This window comes from Ips typographus, linkage group LG7 (genome assembly GCF_016097725.1).
Source record: "Ips typographus isolate SLU linkage group LG7, UJ_Ityp_2.0, whole genome shotgun sequence".
In the NCBI taxonomy this organism is placed as follows: domain Eukaryota; kingdom Metazoa; phylum Arthropoda; class Insecta; order Coleoptera; family Curculionidae; genus Ips; species Ips typographus.
In genome coordinates, this window is record NC_138428.1 from 8,000,601 (window position 1) to 8,023,802 (window position 23,202).

A 23,202-nucleotide genomic window follows, 5' to 3' on the forward strand; every position below is an offset into this window, starting at 1 on the left:
CTTAACGCCACCAACTATAAGCTGAGGCTTTGGTACCCAAATCGAACACACGGCGATAGCGGCTGGCGAAACCTGACACAACTAGTTGCGACAAGTGATTGTGGTGGTGGTAGTGAAGCGTGTTTGTGGATTGATATATTTTGGTGCACCATAACAATTACCTTATCTATATTGTTATTGGCGGCTGCAGTTTCTGTACAACATATGCGAGGTAGAAAATAAAACGAATGTGTGTTTTTATACTTTTTTGGTTCTTTATTTTTCCACACAAAAACTCTCTTTCTCTTACAGCAGCAACATTGTTTTTTTTCCTTACAGAAAAACGCTCTTATAACTATTGAACATTATTTTTTATTTTATAGTGTCCCCATGGAAGGGTATTGTAACAGTCATTCAATAAAAACCTTTTATCGTCACATGAATTTAATGCTAACTTAATTTCATTACAACTAAATATATTATGCTTAATTGATTGGATAGTTCTTTGTTTAACAATTTTATTTTCACCAAATTTTAAACATTTTACATAGTCATCAAAAGTGATTTTATTTTTTACAATTTGATATTTAATACCTTTTAATTTTTTAACACATTTTGTATTGTCAAGTTTATATGAATACATTTTAGATCGTAAACCTACGAAATGAGTAATAATTCGTCCAGCAGTTTCATCTTTCATAAGACCTAAAACTTTCTTGTTAGCTTGAGGAATCCCATAGATGTTGTCTTTTGGGTAATCGCTAGTATCGAAATATTGCAAATCAGTTTTGATGATTTCCGCATAGGCGTTATCACATGTAATTTCATATATAAAACTGTCAGTGTCGATATACATTAATTTAAGATTATTCTGAGGCACTTTGTAAAGCATGTAGCTATAATGAAAATCATACATGATGGTTTTGGAAAGATCTAATATGGTCATACCTACATAAAGTGGTTTGTTAAAAACAAGTTTAGTTTTTTTCATCTCAATAGCCACTAAATTTTCAGTAAATTTTACAACACTATCAAAATTTGGACTGGAAATCAGATTTTTAGCTCCATACCTGCCATACCAGCGGTTAACTAATTTGACAATCCTGTGTTTTCTAATATTTTCCATTGTTTTACCAAAAACTGCGTTATTCATCAGTTTAAAAAGATTTTTTGCGAAGCCAGTTGTGGCTTCGGTTCGTAATTTGGTGTTTAAATCAATATATGGTTTTAACCAAGGAGATTGACTAAATTTTAAAATACGATGAATTTTTTTCAGTTGAATTCCATGATTCAACGCTTGTTTTAAATTTTTGTAATGAATGACATATTTTTCTTTCTTATAAAAAGTAGTTAAAAGTTTCGGCAGTTTTGAGTCAGGTGGAGTTTGATGTTCAGAACAAAACGGCAAATCTTTGTGTAAATCATGGAGATGTTCGGGACATTCCAAGTCCACTTCTAAAATATACCCAATGTCTGAATTATCATCAATGCTGCACACATCAAAATTACAATCTTCCATCCATTCAAAGTTATCATAAGGCAAATATTGACACATTGCCCAACCATATAAGTTGTTTACATCCAAATATAATAAATAAGTGGATGGTTTTGAGCTATCAAAATTTTCCATAAATTTATTGTTTGCCTCAGAGTAACGATTGCAACATTGTGAAATTCCCCCGCGTAGACCATTTTCAATAAACATAATTTGATCGATATCTTTAAGTAACCGGAGTTTACATTTGGTATATTTTAGCATACAGTCCCAGGTGTATCCAGGCAATGTGTAATACCAACTAGGGTCTAATCCGTAGATGGTATGGCAATTACTTCGAAAATTTTCAAAAACATCCGCTAATAATAAAACATCTGTTTTAAGATATAAATCTGAATACTGCCCCAAATTTTCAATGTTAAAACTTGTCCAAACAGTTTGGGCATGGTAATAATCTTCATCACTAATGTTTTCATCATTGAGCTGACTGTAAAAATTTTCTTTGCTTGGTAAAGCAGTTTCCTGCAACTTATCTATATGATCAATGTAATCGTAACAGAAAACACCTTTTCTTGTTAATAGAGTAAATTGGTTGTCGTCGGTCACGTAAAATTCTTTTTTTGTTATTTGTAAATCAGCAGGATCCAGTGTAGACACTAATTCACTTAATGATGCATTTAAAAATCTCAAAGAATCTACAAAGCGAAACTTGAGATTAGTTTCAGAATTGTAGATGGTGAAGGAAATATATTTTTCCTTGTTAAGAGGTAGAACGGTAATCCTCTCATTTTCCCCAAATTTTTTAATAAGGAAGTGAGAATCATACCCAGATAAACAATGGAAAAAAACTGGAATTACAAATTGTGTTTTAAAGTTTAAATTGCAGGCTTGATGGCTCAGACCTCTAATTTTCCCCGTGAAATGGCAATGATCGCGAACGACAATGTCACTTGCGTTAAATATTTTTTCACAAATATGACAATGTCCATTCTTCTTATCATAGTCACTACTAAGATCCATTGGAATAATATTTTTTATTTTAGATTTAACCAATTCTGATAGAGTTTGCATTTCGTTTGAAAACCAATCTAAGCAATCAAGACCTCGATATGTTTTATAAAAAGAGAGTGTATCATCATAGTCACACTTGAAATAATAGCCTACACTAAATGCGGTGTGTTTTTGATAGTGCACTTCATCATTTTGTCGCTCTAAAATCGACTCGAAATCAGCGTAAATTACAAAAGGTGTTGTTTGTTTATAGCAATAATTTTTGAACTCCACATAATCATAAGGCGGAAATGTAATTTGACCAAAATTTTTTTGCTCACATAAAGTGGTATGGTTTTTTAATGTATCATTACTATAAAAATAATTTAAACATCTATCACAAACAAATTTTTTACATCCATGTTTATTTATCTGTTTAAATAAAAGCCGAGACAAGTCTTTGATCCAACAATAATGGTATTTCAGCTCCGTTTCATCTTCTTGTATAACATAATCAGATTTTATGGTATACTGGTTTTGAATTAAAAGTAAATTGACATGTTTTTCTAATTTTTGATTAGTAAGCTTGGCTGGAACGGTAACATAACCCTGCTTTTCCAACTCAAGCATGTACACGTTAATTGAAATTTTATTGAGTTTTTCAAATTTTGGAATATTAGACAGAGACATTGCTTCGATACCATTAGTTTTTAACACTCTTTTATAATTTGGATAAGAAGAAACCCTGTCCGAATTTTTATGTGTTGGAAAAAGGGCTGACATTACACTCCAGAAAAAACATGCATTGTCATTATTTTTAATATTAATGCAAGCTTGTTTATTCGCAATTTCCTGTGGAAGTGGTATGTATGACGAACCGCCATTTCCAACTTCATATTTATTAATGTTTATTTCTAAACTGACAATTTTTGATAACGCCCATCCACTATCCTTTTCTTGAAATTCCTCCATTTTAGTTAAAATTAAATTTGTGATATTATCACGAAACCACTGGGTCAAATTTGTACTGCCATCAATAATAAAATTTGAGGTATTAAAATATTTGAATTCAATTTTTAACTTATCCTGCCGTTTAATAATGTATTCACCACAAAATGTGCTATTTACTTTAATCATATTATATTTTTTTAAATGTTTGAAATTCGACGCTTAAATAAACGTTCTGCATCAACAAAAAAATCTCCAATCTGCTTATGTACTAAATTAATTATTAAACCTGATCTTATCCTACTGTTAAACGCTAAAGATACATCTAACCATTTAACTCTATCGGATATTTTTTTTCTGTTTAAACCACCACCTACGTGATTGTTTAAATTTTTAAAAAGTATCTTAAGCCTTTTGAAATGTCCTAAATTAGTTAAAAGTTTTTTGCACACACCCACATTGTTGTCCGACCGCCGCCGCCGCCGCAGTACAGTTTGCACTTGTCTAATTGAAATTGAAATTTTTTTCAACCATTCTGCTACTTCTTCAGGTACTGGCTGAAGTACCAATATGGCGTAGGCTTTTCGGAATAACTCAAGGGTGTGTACGCTGATTTCCGCTGCAGCTCGAGTACAATCTGACATCTTCGATCTTTCTGAAATGATTAAAGCATGATTAGTATTACACCTAAATATATTTTAATTATACTTACAAATTTCCGTTATTTCCACAATTGGTGTTGGTGATAAACCACTAACCACTTTCATACCTAAAAATTTTAGGCCATATTTCAGCGGTATAAACTCCGCCAAACTGTCTTTAATCGGTGTCGTCATCCGACTAGGCAAAAACACCACGCTGTCAGACAACTCGGCCCGAACCACATCACCAAATTTTGAATTGACCACTTTTAGGTTGTGCAAGGGATACAATTGGTTTAATTCAAGTTGTTGAAACTTTAGTAGAGGTTTTTCAACCAAACTGCCGGATTCGTTAATTTTGGTTAGGTTCATGATTGTTTTGTTTAAGGTAGATAGGTACGTTTGTGCGTAGACTAATGTTTTCAACTCTCTTGTTGACTGGTTTTATAGGCATTTGGGGGAGGGGGGGGGTGGTCTACCACATTTCCGCCTCGCTTACCACATTTCCAAGGCACGTGATAAAGGAATAAAATATATGAGGTCATTCCTATGCAAATGTTTATATTATTAATTTACTTGACTCGCGTGAAAGCCAAGATTTTACATATGAATTGCATCACCCACGCAAGTGATTATGCATTTGTGATGAGGTTACAGTAAAAATTCTATTTTAGTTTAGACAGAGAAAAAAAAATAATGACGGTGTTTGAAATGGATCAGGTGTCGAGTAAAACCGTTTTGGATGCAGAAAATTGCTGTTGTTTTAAAGAATTGTTATTGCCAATACCACCCCTTCTGTTTGAAGAGCTGTTACTCGCGCCACACGAAAACGAGGAGGAGGAGGCGAAGGGGCAGGTGGACTTTCTCAATTCCCTACGATGTTTTGAAATAATGGATTTTTATTTTTGTGAGCATTGTAATCATGTAGTTAGATTACATGAAATAGGTGTGCTTTGTGGTGGCTGTAATAAACCTGCTAATTATGTACTTTATACAATGTTTTTTTATTTATTTACAACCTTTGTTATATGAGTAAGTAGTATTTTAAGTTGTTCATACAAAGACAAATTTGGACAGGGAATGTCAAAGATGCTTAAACTTAATTGATCAGATTTTTTTAAAGCATTTGAAAATTCATCATATTCAAAATAGCGCTGATTTTGGAAAAAATACAACAACCCATTGGTATAACGGAAAGCTCCATTTATAGCTGGAGGAATTCCGTTAAAGTCTTTCGAAATATACCCATAGTATTCTACAGTGAAGGAACATTCATTGATTATACAGTAATAATTATCGCTAAAAAAATATATGGTTTTCCCGCTATAGGTGTTGATTGCCCCAATCAAATCGTTTTCAAAGGGAATCTGTAGATCTGATAAATCAAGTTTTCTACTTAGCTTAAAATTTTTATCGTTTATAACATAGATTTCCTTATTTACAATTAAAACTAATTCATCATTAGGTCTTTGATAGGCAGCCGTAATTTTTTCTATTTTAGGTAAAAAAGGAAATATAGAGTAGATAGAAATACTCTTTTTAGACATTTTCTTCAACTGTAAATCCATAATCCATATTTGATCTGATTGTAGGATATATAAGTTGTAATGCATTATTAAGAAAAACAAATCACTTGGATTTACATCACATAAGTAGAGTTGCGGCTTAATTTCAGGCTTGTACGGTAAGAGCGGCTGTGTATAGGGTGTGTGCATGGTACTAGTCAGAGCAGGTTTATAGACGGTGCGAGATGGCTCAATAGTAGTAGTAGTAGTAGTAGTAGTTTTAAATCCATATAAACTTTGAATAGCCAAAATATCGTCCGAGTGTAAGCGTGAATTATCGTTGTAGTATGCATACATGATGGCTTTGGGAACAGCTGAATGTCCTAGTCCGAGCGCATGACCAATCTCATGCGTTAAAACATCTATGAAGCTGTGCTCATTTGAAGGTGCTTTATCTGTACCTAGATACCATTTTTCTGAAGAATCTAAGTGAATCTCGAGACAAGTACTTCCATTGCGTCCATTTGGTCCAAACGCATGGCCTAATACACCACCTACCCCATCAAAATTATAAGGGCAGTTTTTCTTTAAGCATCTAACCTGGTTAGAATGGTTATAGCTAACAAATGAAATTATCAAATCCGGGTCTCTAATGTCTCTTATAAATTCTAAATTAGTAACATTGCTCCACACACTAAAAGCTTGCGAGGCTAGTTGCACTAGTTTTGCATGTGGTAACGGAGTGGTAGGGTGAGCAATATGCCAAACTAATTTCTGTTTACCCCATTTTCCCTGAAGTGAAAATGCATTGTCACTCACACCACATCTAGCTTTTTTCATAAATTCTAATGTTTGATCATCAAGAATTCCATTTACATTTAAGCTGTAGTACTCTTGAAATGCCATTAAGGCATCCGTTAGATCTGTTTGAGCGTTTTCATTTGCACTTGAAATATTAAGATAACCATATTTAGTTAAATAATCTGTAACACTAAAATTAGCATCACAACAACAACTGCTAACTAAAACCAACAACACAATTAAGCACTTCATTACTGCAAGGAAGTTGGGAGTAATATGATTAAGAAAGTGATATACAATTAATTTAAAACTGGTTTATTTGTCATAGGTTAGGGTTCCAGTGAAATACTTCAATCACGTTTTCATGGTTTTTTATTGTTTTGCAAATCTTGTATAAGCTGTTTTTTGTTATTAGCTAAACACTCCCTTATACAATATGTTTCTACATGAGAATTAATATTACAAAACACGCGTACAAGAGCTTCAATTTTATCTACAGAAACATGATGAACAGTTATATAGTCGTGAAATACATTTACAAAATTATAATAATATTTGGCAAAATCCAATATTTTTAACTCACTAATTTTAGTGTCTATAAAAAACCAATCAATAATGCACAAATCGCATACATTACTTTCCGTTAAGTACAATGTGGCGTCCTGATTGGTTAACGCAAGAACTTTAGTGTTATCATTCATTAGGTGTGTCGTAATTAAACCGTTGCAGGATGAAACTTGCATGCTGACGTCATTGTTATTCTTAAAGTAATTGTTTTGAAACCACTGAAGATTGATAATGAGGTGTTTCCACTCACTTTCGGTAAAACAAAATGTACCGTTTGCCACTGGAATCCTTATAGTTGGTTGAAAATCCATTGACATATTAAGACCAATACAAATGTCAAATCCGCTACTGGGGCATGCAAAAGTGGTGTTCAGCAGATAACACTGTTGTTCTGGTTGACTGCCCCCATTAAATGCAATGTTTTTATGCGTAGCTTTCTCATACATATTTAAAAGCTCAGTAACATCCTGATCTAATACTTCACTACACATGTTGCTTTAATGAAAATTGAAGCACTACTAATTTTAGAGTGATAAGCTGTGTGTGTGTTATTTTATTAGTTTACCGCATGTGCATTATGATTTATTACTAATATACAACTATTGTCATAGGAGGCAGTCATTTTTTTCAATTTTGTTGGATTCTCAAAGATGCTTAAACTTAATTGATCAGATTTTTAAGCATTTGAAAATTATAATTTATTACTAATATCTATCCAACTATTGTGAGATTTGTCGAAACCAAGCCACTTTACAAACACCTTTTGCCCCTTCTTTCGCAATATTTTTTCAACCAAGAACACCTCCGGTTGTTGGGTTTTTTGTAATTCTTGACGGTAAAAAGCCCCTTTTATGGGTCTACCCTGCTGATCTTCCAATAAATAGCTTACAGGATTTGTAAGTTTAATCTGACTAATTTTAAAGAGTTCAGTAGTCCAATTAGGTAAAAATCCTTTCTCAAAAACATGTTTTGCTTTGCTAATACGTACTAAGTCGCCCACCTTAAATTTGTTTGTTAAATCAACCATTTTAATATTATTATATGCTGTAGACAACAATTTTTTTTCATTTTTCTTATTAACATCAACGGGCTTCATTTTTGTAGTTGAGTGTATGGTTTCATTGTAGTTTTTAACAATGTCTGCTAATATACCAATCCATTTGTGACTTCCGTTTAAACTAAAAAATTTATAAAGAGTTTCCTTAAGCGTTCTGATACAGCGTTCCGCTATAGCGGCCTTGGTGTGACTGAAGGTACTATAATGATTAATATTCCATTTTTGCATGAGATTTTGAAACCTGTGGTTATAGAATTCTTTTCCATGATCCGTATGAAGATTTTTCGGTCCAGTCTTAGCACGTTGTAGTATCTTAGCAAATGCGGCAGTTACTTCTTCACCCGATTTTGTCTTCAAAGGTTCAGTCCAAACGTACTTTGAGAAACAATCAATGACGACAAGGAAATATTTGAATTGTTTATTTTCTCTAACATGCATATCCATTTGAGCAAGGTCAGCTTGCCACAGATCATTCAAACCCTTAATAATAGTACGTCGTCTAGGAAACTTTTTTCGAATGGGTTTATGTAACTCGTTAATAAGCTGAATTTTTTCTTTAGACATCACCGGGGGATATCTGGGAGAACTACACAGGTTTCATTTCTATAGCACCAGAGCTTGTACTGTTTTTGAAGATCTTTTAAGATAGTTTCCTGTTGCCTAAGTAGATCATGCGCCTTATCAACATCATTTTTTATACCTCTTAATATTATATTCTTATCTATATAAATTGCAATTAAATTATTTATATATTCCTTACTCATTTCTACTTTTGTATCTTTTATAATTAACAATAAATTATCTATATATTCCTTAGTAGTTGCATCATTTTTGTCTATAGGTGGTTTTAAATTACAAATTCTCAAATTTTCTGCATCAATATCTCCTTCAGGTGTATGGGGTAACACTGATTTGGAGTAACTTGTTGCAGCTTGTTTTCTGGAGTGACGTCCGAACTTATCAAGACTCATTTTCATACTGAGACCTAATAAATAATATTTGCTTCTTTAAGTTCCTCAATTATTGATGCGATTTCATTATCATGGGAAGTATTGCCGGCCCCTTTCGATGCATATAACAGTCGTAATCGGTCAACTAGTTCATTGACATCATTCCACCATACATAGTCAACTGGATTTGTATTATAAATCATTTTCACTTCACCACCTTTTTTCTGAGGTGTGGGAGCAGGTAATAGATAATTACGAACAAGATTCTTATATTTAGCAGATGAACTCCCCTTTATTTTCCCAGCAGGTAGAAAGTCTGTTCTGTATAAATTAGTCAGATTTACAATTTTTTTATAATTCTCATGGTCGCTGGTTGCAAAATCACTTGGATCTTTGTAAAACAACAAATTGTAAAGCCCCCTAGTTCCTTTAAATCGTGTACCGTTTATTATTATATCACCATTATCTTTAAAACTGAGATCTGACTTTCCTAAAGTCCATTTATCGGCAGCTTTATTAAATGCAGGTCCAAATGTTATATCTATTTTTGGCGATGCCTTGAGGTATTCTGTGATGTACGTTTGTGCAATCTTAGAGTAGTCAGAATCAGAAGATTCATAATAGTCATCACTTGTGTCATCACTATTCTGCTCTATTTTGGTTTCATTATTTATATCCTCATCGTCCCCCTCAACCTCCTCCTCCTCCTCCTCCTCCGCCTCAAACAATTTCTTAGGTTTTAGTTCTTGATGAGGTTGAACTAGTTGTTGTTGTTGTTGTTGTTGTTGTTGTTGTTGTTGTTGTTGTTGCGTTAGAATTAAAGCAAGTGGTTTTGTAACTGGTTTGAACAATTCGTTCAACGTTTTGTCCTCTTCAGATCGGCCTAGCTTAAGAGATTGATATTTTTTCCGAACATTTTGACTCAATTCGGCAATTCTTCTTTTACGCTCTGCATCTGCTTTACTAAGGAGTTTCATAACGGAAATAAAGTATACAAACAGTTACAACACTTTTATATACTTGTCAAAACCCTTACGGTACCGCCCACTATCTAAATCAAAATCTTTAGCAATAATTAAAACTCCAAACTTATCATTCCAGCATTCAGAATACAATTTTTTAAAAACATCATAAGTCATGTCTGGTGACACGTGTTCATCAAAAGCATGTCTCAAATTCACATCATCTTGTTTAAACAAAACTATTATATTGCAATTATCTCTGATTAATTGTTTGGGTATTTTCGAATACGTTTGACAAATGTAAACAACATCAATGTCATTATGTCGACCCATTGAAAAATATGAACGTATTTTATCCTGTTTTTCACATGCAATATCATCAAATATAAATATGGAATTCTTTTTAGCATTTTGATAGTCAATTAGCTCATCATTATCTGTAAAGGGAAAATACCCCACACCTTTAACATTTTTTAACACTTCCTCCAATAGCGCATATTTAGGTTGAAAAAGAGATTTTGAATACACATACACATTTTCAAATCGTAATCCATTCACATTAAACAATAACGATAAAAACAGGTTTGTCTTTCCACAACCACTTCGCCCACAAATTATGGCGCGAAAACAATTTGGCAATAATTTGCTATGTTTTACATCTTCAGTTGTTTTAAAGTCTAAATTCTCTATTGGAAGATCTATGTCTTGCAGCACTACCTCCATTTTCATAGAGAAAAATGGTTCTTGTTTTAGGTGAACAACCTATTTATATAGCTGTTTTACAGATGGTAACTTCAGTAGTATGTTAATAATCCAAGAGCACACAGGTGCTGGTATTGTCAACTCCCTAATTAACAAATTACCCTTTGAACTACATCTACCTTCCTATCAGTGGTGTGGACCCGGAACTCGTGTGAAAGAACGCTTAGCTAGAGGAGACACTGGAATTAATCCTTTAGATAGTGCCTGCAAAGAGCACGATCTTGCATACAGCAAAAATAAATCGTTACAAGACCGACATAAAGCTGATGCAATATTAGAAAATCAAGCTTGGGACCGTGTTAAGGCGAAAAATTCAAGTTTTGGTGAAAAAAGTGCTGCGTGGCTAATTACAAACACTATGAAAGTAAAAAGAAAATTGGGAATGGGCATGAAAAAGAAAGCAAAGAAAACCCTATCATTCAACACCATTTTAAGACCTACTGCCAAGTCGTTGACTGAACTACTTAAAAATAAGAATGATTTGTTAAATGGTAAGAATGGTAAATTGTTAAGGAAATCATCGTTACATGCGCTTCGTGCAGCGCGTGTTGCTATAAAGAAAGCTGGAGGTAAAAGAAAAATTCGAATTCCCCGAAGCATCCCTTTTGATGATAAAAAATTGGGGGGAATATTACCACTTTTACCAATTCTCTCGGCGTTAGGAGCGCTTGGAGCACTGGCTGGGGGTGCATCAACTGTCGCCAAGAATGTCATAGATATTACAAATGCAAAAAATAAACTAACAGGAGATAAAAAGAAAACTGAGGAAATTGGAGTGAAAGGCTCGGGACTTTATCTGAAAAAAACGCAACGGGGATTTGGGTTATATTTAAAAAAAAAAAACTTCCAATAGCCCTTCCCAAACATGCCTTGAGCAATTATGAAATTTTAAATTATATAAAACAATTGCAAATACCTCATTTTAGAGGGGTCTTTATGCGAGATACGCTTCCCAAAACTATTAAATACAGGGAATGTGGTATAGTCAACTTGGACTCTTCAGTTCATAAAGGTACTCACTGGGTGGCATACAAAAAACATGGCAACACTGTAAATTATTTTGATAGTTTCGGCCAATTAAAACCACCACAAGAACTAGTTCGTTACTTTGGTTCTAATGTTAAAATATTATACAATAAGGATCGTTATCAGAAATTCAACACATATAATTGCGGCCATCTTTGTATTGAATTTTTATATAATGTAATTGAATAATGTAATTGAATAAAATTTTATGTTTTTAGTAACATTTGTCTATAAAATACCCCACAATCCCACTACTGTCAGTCAGTATGTCCTTAATCTTCACTTTAAAAGGACGTCAATCAACTTTATCTATAGACCTCCCCATACCCATCAATTTGAACCCAAGTTTCCAATATAGTCTTGCTTTAATTGGATTTCATTCGTATAATACAATACCCAACATCGAAACAAGCAACAGTATATTTCATTATATAGATAATACCGAATCCGCAAAATCTATCAACATTCCTCCCGGAGCTTATGAAATAACCGATATATACAATTATTTAAAAAGCTTCTTTCAACAGGGGTCAAACAATATAGTTAAAGAAGGAGAGCCAACGTTTTTCTTGCGACCAAATAATAATACCTTAAAGTGTGAAATATTTCACCCCACTTTCGACATAGACTTTAGGCCTGAGAATTCATTAGCCGGACTTTTGGGTTTTTCGCATCGGCTGTTAAAAGCTGGTGAAGTACATAAATCCGATCTACCTGTAAACATTGTAAAAGTACGAACCATTCATATTGATAGTAACATAACACAAGGAGCTTACTACAACGATCGACCTTCACACACCATCTACGAATTTCCGATAAACAGCGACCCCGGATTTGCAATTGACGAAGTGCCGCGAAATTTAATATATTTACCGATCGATCGTACTGATATCAGTAACATTACTCTACAAGTTCTTGATCAGAATTCTAATTTAGTAAATTTTCGTGGCGAAGAAATTATTATTCGATTGGAATTAAAAAAATGGTCTTAGTGATCACACCCTATAAAAATCAAGTGCATGGTACACCGTCAGCAGTTCCCTTGCGGCACAGCAGGAGTAAAAACCTAAGCGGAACGTTATCTACCGTCAACAGTTTATTCTTATCTTCAATCGGCTATGTTGTCAAGCCAAATTTTAGACCTCTACCAACTGCCTACAAGCGACAATTCCATTAATCACATCGAATTTCGAACGTATTTACCATACATAAAATCCTTTCAAAACAATGATATTATTGAGATAACTGTAAACCGCAATGATGCTTGGGTTCTATTATGCGATGCAGCTTTGTCTATTAAAGGAAAACTATCAAAAATAGCGGGAACGGGTGATGTGAAATTAGTGAATAATGCAGCAGGATTTTTCTTTGATTCCATGACCTATGAACTAAACGGTGTTGAAGTTGAACATGTTAAAAATCCCGGAATTGTCAGCCTAATTCGTGGCTATCTGTGTTACAATACAAGTGATAAAAATCATTTAAAAACAGCCAGCTGGAGTTACCCAGAGAATGTGTCAGTAAATACGGATGGTACTTTTTACATGAGGATACCCTTAAAACACTTTTTTGGCATTTTCCAAGATTATCAAGTAATTATGAGTGGAAGACACACTTTTAGATTCGTTCGTTCACGAACTGACACTAATTGTGTTCTCGTATCCTAAGGATGATACAACATTCACCTTAACTATTAATAATATTGAATTAAAAGTCAAACATGTGGCACCCAATGATCAAACTAAACTTGAGCTGCTAAAATCATTACGTAACGATAAACCCATTCTAATTCCATTCCGAAAATGGGAACTACATGAATTACCTAGCCTTAATGCAGGTTCTACAAAAGAGATTTGGAGTGTGAAAACAACTACAGATGTAGATTGCCCTCGTTACATCATCGTTGGATTTCAAACAAACAGAATTAATCAAGCTTTGAAGGACATAACTCAGTTTGATAATTTGAATATATCTGATATCAGACTATTTCTCAACGGTGAATATTATCCTTATGAGCGATTGAATTTAAATTTTACCAATAATGATTATGCTGACGCCCACTACAACTATGTACAATTTGCATCGAGTTTCTTTAATTCAGCGGAAAGGAGGGAAACACTTTTGGATTATGATGCTTTTAAAACCCACAGTATTTTTGTTATTGACTGTTCTCGGCGTGATGATAGCCTAAAATCATCTGCTATTGATGTTAAAATAGAAATTGAAACAAGAGTGGGTATACCCGCAGCTACTAAAGCTTATTGTGTAATAATTCAGGATTGTATTATGGAGCAATTACCACTTAGTGAAATTGTTCGCAAAGTAAATTAAATAAACAAGTTTTTTTTTGTTTTTCAAGTGGGGGTACTAATAAAAACAATGTTGCTGCTGCTGCTGCTGCTGCTGTAAGAGAGTTTTTGTGTGGAAAAATAAAGAACCAAAAAGTATAAAAAACACATTTTATTCTTCTTCTTCTTCTCGTGCTCCCCATAATTTTACCATTTCTAAACGTTTATGTATTTTGTTGCCCCAAACACATGAAAAATTGAAATTATAGGCGCTTGTTTTACAACACACATCACAATTCATATGAAAAAAGTTATGCTCATGCACTAGCAAAAAAGACACACCCTTGTAGTGATAAGCCACTTTCTTGTAAAACTCATCGTCAAAATCTTCATGGCATTCGGGACAAATATTCATAACTAAATTTATAGATCTTATCTCGAGAACATAATGGAAATTGCAAAAAACTATTAAATCATGGTGCTGTACAGCACGATTCCACAACCACCAATCCTTGTCTCGTTGATTCACATCTCCAGTAATGCTGTGGATGCGCTTGTCAACCTGGGCCTCATAAAAATCATTCACTTCCCTTATTCGTAATCTCACGTCAATATTCGGATTGTACGTACAGCAGCTATAGGTATCACTTACGACATCTTCACCATCATTATTTTGGTTTTCTTCTTCTTCAATCACTTCGTCGGGCCGGATTTGTGGTGGTGTAACAATGTTGCACAACTCGATGAGGGTTTCAGCACAATCACTAATGGCAGGTGACTTAGACATTGTTCTTTGTTGTATCTTAGCTGCTGCAAACTGACTTGGAAGAAAAGAACTGTTTATTTTTACTACTGCGTTCGCTGCTTTTATATGCAGTTGTGACCAAAGAAAGGGGAGATAGGACATTACCAAAAACATATTTTTGTCACTTTTGAATATATTTTTGTGGTCAGATTTATGAAAAATAAGCGAAAAACAACAATTATGTATTGATAGTAGGCCCGATAGGACATTAACAAACCCCATATTTGTTGTTTTTAAATATATTTTGTGGGTAGATACATGAAAAATAAGCGTACATCAACAATTATGTGTCAATGGTGGGAAAAGTGCAGCACCAAATATGGGCTGATAGGACATTAACAAAAAGCATAATTTGTTGTTTTTGAATATATTTGCAACCAAATACCTAATTACTTGAAAAATAAGCGTAAAAATTACTACGTAGTGACCCTGGTCAGACCATGTATGAAATTAAAAATCACTTTTTGATCATTTTTCAGTAGGTGTCCGACTGTTGACCTAAAAAGTTGAGCTCTCTCTGAAAAAAAATGAAAGTGTTTGCTGTTGATATTCAAGGTTTTACCTTAAACGGGGTGCAAGGTTCAGAATTTATTGCTAAAGAAGTTACCATTTCAAATGGGTCGCAAGTTAACCATTACCTGTTTGAATCGCCAATGACGTACGCATCCTTATCTGCTGCTAATAAGAAAATAGTCAGTCGGGCAACATTTAATTACCATGGACTTCAATTTGCGCGTGGTAATATTAATTATAGCCGAATAAATGATATAATTAAACGAGCGCTGTACGGTTGTGACGCCGTTTACGTTAAAAGTGTTGCAAATAAAGATTTCTTAGAAAAAGTTAGGGGTTGGGGTGTAGGGGTTGGGGTTAGGGGTTGGGGGTTAGGGGTTGGGGGTTAGGGGTTGGGGTTGGGGTGGGGGTGACCTTCACCGAACCTGTTTTGACAAGTGACATGCTATTCAAGGTTTAATTACCATGGACTTCACCACGTGACGTCACCAGGGGGTGGGGGGTGGGGGGCGCAGGCACCGGGACGCGCCCACCTGGTGACAGGTGACGTATGACAAGTGACAGGGGGCCCCACCCACCAAAATGGTGACAGGTGGGGTGACGACAAGTGACAGGGGGCCCCGTGACGTATGACAAGTGACAGGGGGGCCCACGTGTGACGTATGACAAGTGACAGGGGGCCCCACGTCACGAGGGGGCCCCCACGGGGCTCCGCACGGCGGGGCGCGGGGCTCCGGGGCTACGGGCAACACGCTACGAGAACCTCGCGCCTTCACCATTTCATCAAAATGAGGCAGAATCACCATTGCTCTACTACTGACGCTGAGAGCGAACTCTGTCTTTGTAGAGCTAAGTTGTTTGCTGTGGAACGTGATTTGCGTAATGTGACTGCCGTCAATAGAGTTAGTGAGGTAAAGCGTCTGGATACTTTGTTATCTCACCTACATCTACGAATTTTGAGAATACATGTGGTTTCTGACGTAGAGCGGGCAATGTTGCAGGGAATAAAGCTGCACGAGGCAAATCTACGAGAACAATTAGATGCAGAAAATGAAGTCGCACATGGAAATGACAAGAAAATTGAAGATCAACAAACACCAACTGCTAACGACTTGATAATTTTGGGAGACTGTATTGAAGACATTAGTGATCAAACGTGCCGCAATAACCAGCCGGTCCACGATTTCCGAGCACCAGTGGGTGGTGTTCTTTCTAGTACTGCTGAGGGAGGTGCGCGACGACTCGTGGCAGCACCGATGATCACTGTGGAAGAATTTTCCAATGTTCCCATAGATATACCGCCACGTGCACCTACTCCACCGGAGGAGTATGTTAGAGAAATGTCTGGTGGTAATTCACCACTGTCCACACAGTTTGGTTCTAGACGGTATCAGCCTCTTTTTGCGGATGATCCTTTGTGTGAGCAGCATAGGGTTGGAGACCCAGAAGGCGAAGCAGTAAGTAGAGAGAATCTTAGACGCCTTGATGTACATGAAAAAAATTCTCCATCGGACCCTCAACGGTCTACCACACAACCAACCTTATCTAGAACTGAAAGGTTGCAGACACATTCATATGAACTTAATGAGCCTCCCATTGTTCATCAAGCTCAAAGGTCATCGCTGTATCGACCAGATAGAGAAAACCAGTGCATTGAGGCTCAGGAAAGAGAACCTATGAACTTTGGTCCGGATGGTTCACGTTTTCCACCTCGACAAAGTCAAGTGCGTTTTGATAAACCTGTTCGACCGACAGCGCAGGGAAATTCCACACTACGGGCGGAAGATTCGAGTCAGACTGTGACTCTCGATAGCCTGGCCCGACTTCTTGAAGGTTTGAAGTATTCACCGATATCTCATCCACCTCGTGAGTCAACATTTGTCGACTTTAGACCATTTTCTAACCATTGGGACGTGAAATACAACGGTCAGTCCAGTGTGGGAGATTTTTTGGAGCGTGTTGAGGAATTGAGAGTTTCTAGGGGGCTTTCAAAGGCCAGTCTACTACGTGCTGCTCCGGAGCTTTTTACTGGCGATGCATTACTGTGGTATCGCACTCAACGCTTTGTCAGTTGGGATGATTTGACTTATCAGTTACGCGACGCTTTCCAACCTTATGATTATGAAGATTCTTTATGGGATGAGATCCGGCGAAGGACCCAAGGGAGTCAGGAAAGGGTCTTCAGCTATATTGTAGCGATGGAGAATCTGTTTAGAAAGTTGCGTGAAATACCATCCCCAGAGACGAAACTGCATATTGTACGTCGGAACTTGTTACCCTATCTACAGAGTCGTCTAGCTGTTCACAATATTTCGTCAATGGCAGAACTTCTTCGTCTTGGACGGGCCATTGAGGAGACGGAGGTGCGCATTCAGAGATTTGCGCCACCGCCGACCAATCGTCGCCAACTCTTGGAACCCGAACTTGCTTATCAGAAACCACAACAACATTCTACGGCTCCGATCGTTTCTGGCTATCGCAGTGGCGTTGATAGTAATGAGTCGCTGCCTACATTTCAATTGAACGATAATTTGGAAGCCGCTTCCTTGGAAACTAGCGACCAAATTGCCGGTGGTAAGTGTTGGAACTGTGGCCAGGCGGGTCATCGATTTCGTCAGTGCAAGGAACAGAAACGCCTATTTTGTTATCGCTGCGGAGAAAAGCAGGTCACCATAAAGTCATGCACCAAGTGTCAAAAAAACGACAGACCGACAAGGACGTAGGCCGTGTTTCTTGTCAATCATTCTCTAAATCGGCCAATTCACATACCGTCGCTATTTTAGATTACGTGATTGCGCACGCGAAGGATGACCAACGACCTTTCCTCGGAGTAGAGATTTTCGGACGAACCCTATTAGGATTATTGGATAGTGGGGCATCTCGCACTATTCTCGGATCTCCGGGATGGGCTATGTTAAACGCTCTTTGTTCCCTTCAACCCAGCCGAAGAGTTGACTGCATGGTTGCCAATGGACAAACCTGTGAAGTTTTGGGAACTGTCCAGTTGCCTATAAGGTTGAAGGAGAGAGTGATTTTGTTGGATATTTTGGTGGTACCTGATTTGCCTCATGTCTTGATTCTGGGTGTAGATTTTTGGACTAAGATGCGCATAATTCCAGACTTGTATAGTGGAGAATGGACTTTTTCGAGTCAGACTCATACTAGTGATGTTAACCTTGCCGCAATCCAATCGACCAGTTCTATGTCACAACATCAACAGGAAACTTTGGAATCGTTTATTCAGGACACGTTTGCTTCTCAAAAGAGCAAGTTAGGTTGCACTGATTTAGTGGAATTGGTTATCAAAACCGATTCTCAGCCCATAAAGCAACGTCATTATCCTTTGTCCCGAGTGTTACAGGCGGAAGTTAATTTGGAGTTGGAACAGATGTTGGCCGACGACATTGTTGAACCCTCAAACTCTCCCTGGTCGTCGCCTATAGTGATGATTAGGAAGAAGACAGGGGGATGGCGTTTTTGTGTCGATTATCGCCAGTTAAATAAAGTGACTGTTCCGGATGCGTACCCGATTCCGTTCGTGTCTGCCACCTTAGACAAGCTGCGGGATGCGCGTTATTTGAGTACGTTAGATATAAAGTCCGCTTATTGGCAGATTCCGGTGGCCAAGGATTCCCGACCTTTGACTGCTTTTACCGTGCCGTCTCGTGGTTTATTCCAATTCAAGAGGATGCCTTTCGGCCTCACCAATGCACCTGCTGTCTGGCAACGTCTGATAGACAGGGTGGTGGGCGTTGATTTGGAGGAACACGTGTTTGTTTATTTGGACGACGTGATAATTTGCACTGCAACTTTTGATGAGCACATATCAGTATTGCGGGAGATCATCTCTCGTATTACCAGGGCCGGTTTGACCCTCAATAAGGACAAATGTAATTTCTGTAAGTCGGAGTTAAAATATTTGGGTTACGTAGTGAATTCCTCTGGTTTACTTGTCGACCCAGAGAAAATCGAGGCCATCTTACGTATACCTTCTCCGAAAAGTGTTTCTGATGTTCGACGGGTGGTCGGTCTTGCGTCGTGGTATCGACGATTCGTTCCGAATTTTTCATCGTTGGTGTCTCCTCTCACCCGACTAACCTGCAAAAATGCCAAGTTCAATTGGGATTCTGCGTGTGAGGACGCGTTTGTTGCCATTAAGGAGTGTTTGGTGCGGTCGCCTGTATTGTCTTGTCCCGATTTTGACAAACCTTTTGTTGTTCAATGCGATGCTTCAGATTTTGGTTTGGGAGCCGTTCTATCGCAAATTCAGGATGGGGTTGAACACGTGATTTGCTACTTAAGTCGCAGTTTGAACAAAAATGAGCGTAAATACTCGACCACCGAAAAAGAGTGTCTGGCGGTATTGTTTGCCATAGAAAAGTTAAGACCCTACATTGAAGGAACTCACTTTACGGTTATCACCGACCACTACTGCCTTAAGTGGTTAAATAACATAAAAGATCCGGTGGGACGAATTGCGCGGTGGGCAATTCGGTTACAGCAATATGATTTCGAGATTGTTCATAGAAAAGGTAAAGATAATGTTGTCCCGGACGCTCTCTCGCGGTCCGTTCCCATAGTTGACGCGGTCACAGACATGTTGCCGGTCGAATTCACCACCGAGGACTGCAGTAAGGATCGGTGGTACGTAAATATGTTAGACCGAGTCAAGGCCGATCCTATGAAATACCCTCTGTGGCGAATTTAACATGGCTTACTATACCGACGGGTGCATATCAAATATGACGAGTTGCTAGAGGAACAAGATAGATGGCTCCTAGTAGTCCCAAAACAACGACGGGAGGCCATAATGAAAAGTCATCACGATCCGCCGATCTGTGGCCATTTGGGAGTTTTCAAAACGACGGCTAGGATTCTACAAAAGTACTATTGGCCGGGTGCCAAATGCGATGTAGCTCGTTTTATTGCGCGATGTTTAGTATGTTTAAAAACCAAGCCCCTTCAGAAGGCTCCTGCTGGTCAAATGTTGAGTCAACAACCAACCGCAACACGACCCTTTGAAATTATTAGTTTGGATCTGGTGGGACCCCTGCCGCGATCGAATTCGGGTTATTGTTATGTGCTCTCTGTCCTTGACTGTTTTAGTAAATATGTACTATTTTTCCCTTTAAGAACAGCCACGACCAAAGCTATTCTCAAGTGGTTGGAAGATTATGTTCTTCTAATATATGGGATTCCAAGAAAGATAATTGTGGACAACGGTAAACAGTTTTCTAGTCATCAGTTTCGGGATTTTATGCGACTTTACCATATAAATGTTCAGTATACATCGAACTATCACCCACAGGCAAATCCTGTTGAGCGAGTGCATCGCGTTCTGAAATCTATTATTTCCAGCTATATTGAGGATGATCATCGGATATGGGAGAAACTTTTGGCAAAAGCTGGATGTGCGATTCGTTCTGCTAAGCATGAGGTCACCGATTTTACCCCGAACTTTATTGTCTTCGGACGGGAACCTAGGTTCACGCAGCCTACTTCAGGCTTGTGTATCCAAGATGTGGGTCCCACGACGTTCGACCCGGAGGTTCGAGCTCGAGAGCTGAGTCACGTCTTCCGTGAAGTCCACCAACGTCTGAAGAAAGCCTACGAAAAAACGAAGGTTCGGTATAACTTGCGAAGACGTGATGACCGATTCACCCTGAATCAAGCCGTCTGGCATAAAAATTACGCTTTATCCAACGCAGCGCAACAGTTTACGGCCAAATTTGCACCCAAGTATATCGGCCCTTTCATCGTTTCGAAAATCCTGTCGCCCTGGTCATATCAACTGTCAGACTCAAGTGGTCGTATTCGCGGCGTCTGGCTCGCGAAAGATTTAAAGGCACATCCTCCAGATGATTCCGACCGATCTGACTGAAAGCTTTATTGTTGCTTTACTTCGGCTATTTGATTCTGGTTCAATTTTAAGTTATGTCGGTTTTCCCTTGGAAACCCTTATTTAGGAAGGGGTGGTGTTGTTACAAAATTTATTCGCAGGACTTTCTCATAAGCATTTTCCTGGTTGATGGTCAGTTGATTGGGTTGATAATTGCCACAAGTTGTTGTTTAGCGATATTAATTGGACTATTATGGGAAAAATGTATATTGCTTAGTCTAACTTCCAATGCTTTAAATTTTGATGCCTTACCTTGTCATTAAAATAGAATTTTCTTGTTTTCCACTTAATCTTTGCTATTCACTTGACTAAAATTAACTAAAGTTATTTTAAATCGGAACTAAACATAAACAAATTGTCTCCACATTTACATTGGCATTTAAATGACAGTGCGATGCTTTCTTCTTTAATATGACCCTAACCTACTTGAACCTCTTTTCCGGTTAACGAAAGTTAACCTTGGTTTTTCATGATTTTTGGTTCACACCACATGGTAGTCAACAATCTCAAATCGCTTTAAAGCGGATTTAAATACCACTTCAACCCTTTGTGACTCAAATTTATAGTGGAGAGACGGATTCTCTTACCCAATTATTGTGGGGATTGATTGAGTACAGGACAAATTGAAGTGACCTCTAAGAGAGGTTCGAGAAGGCCACATTCCATCCAAGGTATGATTTTAGAGAGCATCCTCATGTATTTTACCCTTTTCTAATTAACGAATTATTGCTAACTTACCCCGAAAAAGAGACTGAGACACCAATCTTCTTTTGTAGGCCTTTTTATCGACAGAATATTCCTTATACCTAAGTCTCAACTGCACATACTGCTTGGATGACAAGGTCCTAGGGCAACCCATTACCCAGCTAACGTATTTGAGGCCAGTAGCCTGGGCTGCTGCGTTACTTCGTGCTGCCAGATAACTATCCTGGACTCATACGCCTTTTCTGAGAACGTCCCAGCTGATCGAGCAGTCTCAGGAGCACTCAGGTGGGTTCTTTCCATTTATTTGGCCTCAACTTAGAGTTCTGGAAGCCGATTGGCACCAGGCACTGCAGACAAGCCTGCATTTTGTTTTTAATCCCCTTTGACGGTTGCCACGTTAAAGTAATTCTCCTTAATTGGACTTTTAACTGTAGAAAATCAGAAGTGTTATCAATAATAGGTGGTGAAATTAGGTAGATGTTCAATAACTAGCCTGATTAGTTGGGCCTATTTCCTTGTAAACCGAAGGCAAATACGTATCTGCTGAAGGCCCCTGAATGGGTATCACCCCCATTTTTGTTACATAAGTATATTCTGACTTTGGTATCACTTTTGAACTTCATCTACCCTAAGTTATTCAAACTATTCACCATCCATAAAGACATACATATGTAGGAAAGAATTAATCACTGATACTGTTAAAATAAAGTAAATAAATAAGGAAACTCAGGAGAGTTAGGTTAAGGTAATCTCTTTCTTCTTTCGAGTTGTCTTCTTTTCTTAAATCGTCGGTCAAGTTTCGGTGGTACTGGATTGGTTAATAAAGTCTTGCGAATATTTGGGATATTATTTTATTGCGCCTTTCCCGCTTTTGATTGAACGATTGTCGGATCCTACCGCGGCTATAAAAGTGGGTGGCGCCTATACTTTGTTTGTTATTCAAACTTTGTCATTACTCACGACCACTCTACCTGAGTTTTGGCCGGAGCATACGCCGAAGGGTCTGACGTCTGCGCTACCAAATTCCCGTTAAGCAAAACAGCTTTCCATTACCGAACATTCATTTACAGTAACAATTTTAAAAGAAAGTTCATAATTCAACAATCTGGAACTTGTGACACACGTGAGATGGAAGCACTGATCGATCAAAATGAGAACCTCATTTGAATCATGAGTGACGAAGCCCACTTTCACCTAAACAACATGGTTAACCAGCAGAATTTCCGTTATTAGGCTAATGAAAATCCGCAACAATTACACGAAAGACCGCTGCACAGCCCAAAAGTAACAGTTTGGTGCGCTGTATCGC

The 23,202-nt window shown here is 37.4% G+C and overlaps 1 long non-coding RNA gene across 1 annotated transcript; it reads right to left on the reverse strand.

Moving 5' to 3' along the window:
• Positions 1-234: 234 nt before the first annotated feature.
• LOC145731718 (uncharacterized) lies at positions 235-5,667 on the reverse strand. Its single transcript, XR_014178864.1, has 2 exons — positions 4,125-5,667; positions 235-4,067 (listed from the first exon to the last, which is right to left on the reverse strand). It is a non-coding gene; the product is annotated as an uncharacterized LOC145731718 (long non-coding RNA).
• Between the last annotated feature and the right edge of the window lie 17,535 nt (positions 5,668-23,202).